An 8,927-nucleotide genomic window follows, 5' to 3' on the forward strand; every position below is an offset into this window, starting at 1 on the left:
CAAAGGTACAACTGTTCTGGTGCAGTAATGTCATAAGCATGAGTTGTAAATGAGGTCTAACTTGTTTTGTGATAACATGGCTATATATTTGCTGTTTTAATTGTGATGGTCTTTGAATGTACAAGGACCTGTATACCTTCTCAGCTGAATCCACATTTACAGGATAATCCTCTGTCAAATACAGAGGAGAGTTTGCATATCTGAGTTCAAGGAATTAATATGCACTAGAAGAAAAAGTTCACATTTGCCATGGAAAAGTATAAATGGCTAATTGGAAATCTGCCAGCCTTCTGAAATAATAAGCTTCTCATTCAAAATGGTGTCCAGAGTTCAGTACGCACATATTAACCTTCTGCTACGGGGTCACAGTGAGATTAGTTTTCAGTGCCCCTTGAGGTATCTTAAGTTCTGTGCTTAACTCCCCTTACTTAGAGAGAGAGTGTGTGTGTGTGTGTGTGTGTCATACATATTTGTCTAATATTTTTTGTTCAGTAGATGTTAAAATAATCTAGGCAAGTGAAAGACTAATATAATGAAGTGATTTTTTTTCCCAATCCTATACCATGTTTCCTGTCTTACTAGTTACAAAATGCGTTATCTTTGTAATCTATTCACAAGATACTTGTAGAAAAGAGTTTGGTATGAATTAACATTGATGATGTGCACTATGAAGACTAAAAGGCTTTAGTATGAGCATAACAGAGTGAAATGGCCAAAATATTTACCAAGATGCAATGTGTGATCAGTGCTGCCTGTTCTCCCAAAGACCTTTTAAGTCTGACTTCAACTCTGTCAGCATACTTTGATAAAGTTCAGAAATGGTTCATTTTTGCCTCATCTGTCTGTACCAAGTTTAAAAAGAATTGTATAATAAAGAATATAAATGTATATACATCTCTCAAACTTTATTTAAGGGTATCACTCCTCAAGAATGTAGTCTAGAGCTCGTCTGTCTTCCCCTTGCCTTATATCCTGCTCCTAGCCTTTTTGTAGCATGATCCTAAGTACTTAATATCTGTCTTGAGTTTGTATAGTATTAATGCCTTGAAGCTCCATTTTTTGGGTGTGGTGTGTTTTAATTCCATGTTCATGCCTGGCAAACAAACTGAATTGAAACTGAAGGAAATGTAGATGATACTGTTTTGTATTTGGCCTCAGTTTACACTGTTTCTGTGGATTTCAAAGGTAGGCAGAACATGGTACTTCATAACCCTGAAATCCATTTTATCCTTGTTAACTTGTCTGTACTTTCAAACGTGACTTCAAAGGGCCAACATCCTGTTGTTGCAAACCGTAAAAAAATGTAATTAAAGGAGTGCTTTGTGTATACATATATTAACACTTGCTTATGAAGTTGCATTCTTCTGCCTTTTAAGAGAAGGTAACTGTGCCACATGGATCTGACTTCATAGTCCTGGTCATATGACTGTTAAGGTTACACAGTAGGAAATGCTCACCTGGACTTTCCGTCTCGCTGTCTCTGTAATAGTTCTTTTTGATCTGTAATTTTTTTTTCTTGTTAATCAGAAGACTTGGTGGGACATTACCTCAGACATTTGATCATGAAAAGCATTTTTGTCCTTGCAAAAATTAAAAAGAAAAATGTAATTATTCAATTAGTATGGTTGCTCCTCCATATATTGTGTTTTTTACTTCATCGGTAACTACAGAAACAGTCCTAACCCTATGTGTTTATTTCCAAGATAGATGAACAAAAATCTGCTCTTGGCAAAACTGACAGAAATAGTACTGTTTTTAAAGACTGCATTTATTTTAAGTTTTCTAACAGTTTTGTGGAAAATGCCATTTTACGATGAATTCATTCCCATGCAGAATATTCCATACAGATCTGGCTTCAGAATCTCCAAGAATCTGAAGTATTTCCCTTTAGTAACATCACAGCACAAGTAATAACAATCCCATAGGTAGAGAAGACTCCCAAAAATTAGCCACAGAAGCAAGACTAACTCCGTAGGTACTTCTTTTTGTATCCAGTTTTCCTTTGCTGGATAGCATTTCAGTCTGCTAAAGACAACTTCCACTCCGACATTGAGGCTCCTCACAAGAAATCCGTCTAGGGCATGCCTTTCATGTGTTCTTCCTGATGAGAAGCCTTTCTCGGTTTTCGTCTTTATGTCCATCTTCCTGGCAGTTTCACATTGAAAGGATCTCTCACACATTCACTGTTGGATTATGTAAACTGATATTCATTTTAAGTAATACAGAGTCATATTAACTCAGAAAAAGAATGTTTTGTAAGTATAAAGTAGCACTTTAACTGTCTTATGAGTGTCGTCATTGAAGCCGTTTGGTAAGTATTTCACATTTTGCCCATTTGTTTACATATTGGAAATAGAAGGGTGAGTGCTATGTTCTACGGTTTACAGGAAAGCACACAGACCTAACCAACTGAGCTCAGGCGAACAATAAAACTAGTTACCCTCTTGCATCTTCCTGTATCCTGAAAGCAAAACTTGTCTGTCGACAACACGCACTCTGGCATACAATATAGTTTTATTCTGGATTTTCCTTTATTCCCTAGTGCTTGAATTGGGCAAGCAGTCCTCTTATTACAATGTGTACTGTTTTCAGACCATCTGCACTTGCATTATACTAACCATATAAACTGGTTATGGTTAAGTGCTCATAAAGCTGTTTAACAAATGAACACTTTCTTTGTTTACCACCCTTATCACACATATATACTTAAAAATATTCTGGAATGTTCTTCAGTTTGTCAGAAATGGTGTTGGCGCTTACATTTTCACATTCATACTATGCTTATTGATGTGTGAAATCCAGATTATCCTGGTAAGAACTGGCTTGAAATGTTTAGTCCCTTTTTTTAAGAGCAATACACTTGAAGATGCCATTTAAATATGGCCAGTGTGCAGTAAAAACCTAGCTTAAACAGCATATATTTTTCCAGGCAATGCACATTGGTTGGAAAGAGGGTGCAACAGCAGCAATTATTCAAGCTGTTCTCTATTCTGTCCATTCAGTTGTTTGCTGTATAGATTTAAAGTCATATGTTGCACGTAAAGCATGTATATTTTTGGGTAGTCAGTCTTATCTAAAGTCATATATATTCAAGGATGTGTCAAAACCCATATGGTTAGAATGATAGCAGAAAACTTACCAACACCCTGTGCTTCCGAACTACATCTTGTAATATCCTTATAATCGCAGAAAGTTGCTTAATTAGATTCTTCTTGACTTGAGGGTCAGTAGAAGAATCCGCCTCCCATAAAAGTGTATTTTATTAAAACCTTCTGTCAGTGTTCATCTTTTTATTTTCAAAAAATATTGCCTTTATATAACCATGTAAGTTATTTAGGTCAGATTTTGTATATTGTGCTGTTTTTTGACTGGTCCACCCTCTTTATAATCTTTTACAATCCAGTTTTACTTGAATTTGAGTGTCATGCAATATTAATTACCTTGTGAATGTTTCATGTAATAATAATAGGTACATTCATGAGCTAGTATGCTAAGTGTTTAGTAATAGGTATGTGACAACTTGTTAAATAGTGGTATACTGAATGCAAATTCTTGAAATGTCAAAATATTGAACCTGTACAATGTTTAATAGCACACACTTGCTGCATACATACACTGTGACAGTATGCAGTCAGCAAACAATATTACTCCCCTGTTATTGAAAGTCGGAAATGAGTGCTAACGTGGGTCCTGCCTGGGGGGGGGGGGGGGGGCTTTGAGATTTTTTTCTCTAAATTTAGGGGAGATTTTGATGTCAACATTTTGACATTTCATCCTTGTACATTTAGTATTCTGTCAGTAAGTTGACTGACTCTTTAGTAATAGTGCCTACTTTTTCATCCTATAATACTGACTGGTAAATACAGTACTTCATGTGACACTCACTGTGGGTGCTAATAGATTCCTAAAAGAAATGTTTGGTCTTGTACTGCAATTGTTTCTTTATATGTAAGGATATCATCTCTAATATCATGCTATGACCAGTTTTAGTGTACATGCCTGTGTTGGGTTATTTGTATGCACTACACGTTAGTATGCCTGTTTGTACAATTAACTAGTTTTTATTGTAGTCTTCATAGTATGAACTGCCATCATTGCTTATCACATTGTTTACCGTTTTAGAGGTTTGCTCTCTAGGTCTTCACTGAAAATGAGATCTTGCCAGTTGGGAATTTGAGAAATGTAATTAATTAATTAATTAATTAATTAATTAATTAATTAATTAAATGCCTATAGTGGCCATTCTTGTTGAAGAAATGATGAAAGTCAGTCTCTTTAATCCTCTGCACCCAGTTTCTTGGCAGTCATTCATCCAGTTAGGTTTAGAACTCTTCCAGCCAAAATGGCCAGTAGAGTTGTCTGACTGTATAAAGGCCCATTTCCTATATGTATAAAATATGCTGGCACACAAGTCCAAAAAGTGAGTTTTAAACATTTACCCACAAAATATTTTAAGTTGAGAACTGCAGAGTTGAGCTATGAGTGCTTTCAGATGTCTAGCTATCTGACAGAAAGGACTCAAAGTACAATGTCATTTTGTCCAGTAACCGTTTTGTGAACACAGACGTGGCATATGTATTTGGAGTGTAAATCAGTTTGACATTAAGTATTTCTAAACAGCTACATGAAGAAACAAACTGTATTTAAATCTGTCTCCTTTGTAAGCTACAGCAAGGTATGTAGTATGAATTAAGAAAAAGAGGAATTGGGAATTTCATCACTTCAGGAACATACTCCAAAAAACATACTTAAATGTAGCAGTAGCTACTAATCTGCAGTGATTTAGCAGGCGTTCAGAGTCTGGTTCTTGTCACCAGCTTCATTGCACTGCCTAAGGGGGTGTCTTGAGGATGGGTCTTGGCATTAACTTAAAGGACCACTATGGGCAAATGATGAAAAGACATATAAGTTCATAGGTGTATACAAGGCTAATGACCCTGGAGCCTTTACAAACCTAGCCCATAGGATTACCCTGGCATCATGCCACCCAACCTTCGTTCCCATTGCCTCCGTCAAGTAGAGCCACTGGAGTGATCCTCGGAGTGAATTTTCTATTTCCAACAACTCATCAAGATTTCTGTTGGCGGGCCGGTGAGGTGCTCTGATATGTATGGGAAGTCTATTCCATAGCATAGGCACTCTCTGGGTTATGAACCTGTTCCTCCAGCTTGTTCTGTTGATTGTGGTAATGTGGTTAATGTCTCTGGAGCGTGTGGTGTGGGGGTATTGGGATTTCTTTAGATGCATCATTTCTAACAGAGCTGGGTCAGACATAGCTTTATAAGTCCAGCAGAGATCGCCTCTAAGTTGGCGATATGAGAGACAGAATAGTTTTTGAGTCTGTCCATAAAGGACAAGTATTTAATGCCTAGGATCCTCTTTGTGAGGTACTTTTGCGGCCTCTCCAGTTGTTGCAGGTGTCTAGGGAGGTACATGCCAAATGGGGCATTGTACTCTATGATTGGCCTAATGAGGGAAGAGTAGAGGGAGACACTGATCTCTTTCTTCCTGGATAGAAAACCCTTAGTAATGAGATGTGCCACATAGAAGGACTTTCTGACCACAGTGGCAATGTGGTGGTCAAAAGAGAGGTTGCTGTCAACCTGTGTTCCCAGATCTCTTTTTTTATAATGCCTTCTGTGTTCAGTGGACTGCCATCGATGTGGTAATTCATGGGAACCAGGTATTTCCCAAAGGGGATGGCTATGCATTTTTTAGCATTGAGCTTAAGGCCATGGTTCCGACATCAGTCGTTGGTCTCAGTGAGGCCTTTCTGTAGGATGTCAGGATCACTTAGGGAGTTAATAATAGCTCCCAACATGCAATTGCCTGCAAACTTTGTCAGCCAGAGTCCCTTCATATTGACCTGGACGTCAGATAAGTAGATACAAAACAGGAGAGGGCCCAGGACCAAACTCTGTGGGACTCCACTCATGACTGCTCGGCAGTCTGTCTTGGAGTCAGCTAATTTCACACTGTGGGTTCTATCTGTGAGCCAGTTTACAACCCACCTAGTGTTATATGGGTTGATGCCTAGCTTAGGGAGTTTTTCTGTGATTCCGTAGTGGGGAATAGTATCAAAGGCCTTGGCCAGATCAAGGTAGGCTGTATGAACCTCCTTGCCTTCATCCACAACTCTGGTGACTGACTCAAAAGACATTGAGCAGGCATGAATTACCCTTCACAAAACCAAACTGTGAAATCCAGAGTTTGGAGATTCCTATATCCTTGTTTAGTCCATGATGATGAGTTCCATTGCTTTGCATACCAGACTCATCAGGCTAATGGGCGATAGTTCCCATTGTCTGTAGTCTCTCCTCCTTTGTTGAGAGGAATGACTGTGGCAGTACGCCATTTGGTAGGGGCAAAGCCTGTGGTGAGGCTGTGATGGAACAGGGCACATAGGTGAGGTGCCAGTTCACTCTGTAGTTCATGTAGAACACAGCCAGGGATATTGTCAAGTCCCATAGAAGCTGTATTCTTGGCATTGGACAGTGGTGTTTTAACCTGTGCAGCAGTAGTACTAGGTGCCTGGCAATCTACTGATTGGTCCTTTGGTGGGGGAGAGAGGGGTAAAGTTGGCACTGAATCTGTCGGCCAGTATATTGGCAATCTGTTGGCTTGGTATAGGAGGTACCATTGTGCAGTAACTCAGAGCAAATCTGGGTATTGCCGTGGAGATTCTTTACATAACTGTAGAAGGCCTTGTGGTGGTCTTTGCTGCAATTCTGTTTTCATAGGTAGCTTTATAGGATTTGATGAGGGATCTCAACCTTTTGTTGAGGCTGAAAAGGGAGTTTTTCCATTCTCTGGACTTCACCTTATTCTGCATCAGTTTCCTCCTTCTGTTGTAGAGTTTGTTTATGGTAGGAGACAACCAGATTGGCTTCCTTTTTTTTTTTTTATATAGAGGAGAGCATCTTGGTTCTACTGGGTATGGTGAGATCCATGCATTTGTACGTGTTCGTACAGTGCATTGGTGTATGATTCGGCAATCATGCAACTATTCTCCATTTGCATGGATGCCGTGAAGTTGGCCACCTCTGTTTTTAGGAGCCCAAAGTTAGCTTTGGAGAAGTTTTTTCATGGTGGTTACCTTTGCAGGGGGGGAGGTAGGAGGGATGTGGATTTCCAAGGTGATTTGTTTGTGGTCTGATCTAACCAGGGAGGAGTTGACTATTGGTGTAGAGCAATGGTCTCCCATGTTAGTAATGACCAGGTCAAGGATGTTGCTACCGCTAGTGGGGATAAGAACAAGCCGGTCCAGGGCATTGGAATTAATGGATTCCAGGAAACATTGGGCAAAGTGTACTGGTACTGGAGTAGTTTTCCCATTTAATGGAGGGGTAGTTGGTCGCCCAGTATGAGTGTGTTAGGTTGGACGCTAATATTCTCCAAGGTGCTTAGTAGCGTGGAGTGCAAGTCTTGGGACATAGTTGGGGGACCTATAGCAGGCTACGAACTGAATTGCTGTCTTGTCCAACATTAGCTACACCTGAAGTATCACTGATGCGTTATGTTGGGCTACCAGTCTGGAGGTGTGCACATCCTATTTGAATATGGAAACAACACTGCCTTTTGAGCTACGGTCCAAGTTCTGGGGCCAAAAGGTGCAGAATGAGTTGTAGCCTGGTAGTGCAGAGGTGCTTTCTGCTGCCTTGAACCAGATCTCCTCTTTTACAGCACAAATTTTGATGTTCTGTACTTTAAGGAGTGCTTCAAGCGAGTGCATTTTGAGATTTAGACTTCTAGCATTGAGCAGTATGACCCTCAGATTGCATTTGTTTGTAGCTGTTACGGTGGTAATTTTCATCTTTGGAACACTGCCTAAAAAGGCACTATATGAGTGGCAAGAGTCTTGGCCCGTATCCAGAAGCCCAGGGGTGACGGATGCAGTCCATCTCTGGCAAAGCATCAAGGTCATGTCAATCGTGTTATCCCACGCAGACAGATACTGGATCCCCTTAGAATAACACCATAAACGTAGCCAATTGTTGAAATCAATAATTTTCTGCTTGTACTGTGGTATTATTCTGGGTGATGGTAGGAGGTTGCTCAGGGCTAGGGTCATACCCGCCTGGGCAGCATAATCAAAGAGCTCCTCTATGTCCCTTTTCATGTAGTCCAGGGAGGTACGTCTCGGGTCATTCACACCCACATGTACAATGAGAGTCATATTTGTACCTGTTGAGGGACCAGAGTGCATGCGTTATGTGGCAGATCCTGGCACCTGACAGGCAGCTGACTGCTACTTTCTCCTTATTCAGCCTAGTGAGTGGGACATCAGTATGCCTCACTATCAAGTGACCGTGTGTTGGGCATGCTGTTTTGCTTTAGGGGCTTTGGTTGAGTGTCACAGTGTTTAGGAGAGTTGTGTTTCATGGTTAGTGTTGTGGTGGTAGAGTGCATTTTTGCCTTGGAGGTCTCTGCTGTTTGGGTAGATCATTTTGTTTATTTTTGTTACTGTCTTGAGATATAAACCAAGTGTTTATCCAGTCTTTGGACCTCCTTCTTTTTTTCTAGATTTTTATTGAGAGCCTGCTTGAAGGTGGGTGTGTGGTTTGTGTTTTTATGTGAAGGCAGTGCTGGTGTGTGTTCTGGAGGGCTATGTGTTCCATATGGTGTGGTGTAAGTGTTGACCGTCTCCTTTTGACCAGCTATTCTCATCTTGGCTGGTGAGAGTGCATGGCTTCAAATTTGGATATATAAGTGCATCCCTTGCAAGTCTGAGTGTTGAGAGGGTTGTCCGTGTACATGAGACAGTTGCTGCATTGCCTCAGGATGCCCAAGTTCTCCAGGTTAATAAGAGCACAGGGAACTGACCTTTAGACATGCCTGGGGGGGTGGGCATTAATAGGTACTGGAGCTGTTTCCTTGTAGAATGTTTAGTGCTGGTAGCACTTTTGTGTGCTACAATAATTGCTACA

General features: G+C 40.3%; 1 protein-coding gene across 1 annotated transcript in view; it reads left to right on the forward strand.

Moving 5' to 3' along the window:
• The window catches only part of LOC122790910 (carboxyl-terminal PDZ ligand of neuronal nitric oxide synthase protein-like), a gene marked incomplete in the record, with an annotated part of 1,500,930 nt that overhangs the window by 88,677 nt on the left and 1,403,326 nt on the right, over positions 1 to 8,927 (forward strand).

Source organism: Protopterus annectens, chromosome 16.part0 (genome assembly GCF_019279795.1).
Source record: "Protopterus annectens isolate FY-2018-M chromosome 16.part0, PAN1.0, whole genome shotgun sequence".
In the NCBI taxonomy this organism is placed as follows: domain Eukaryota; kingdom Metazoa; phylum Chordata; order Ceratodontiformes; family Protopteridae; genus Protopterus; species Protopterus annectens.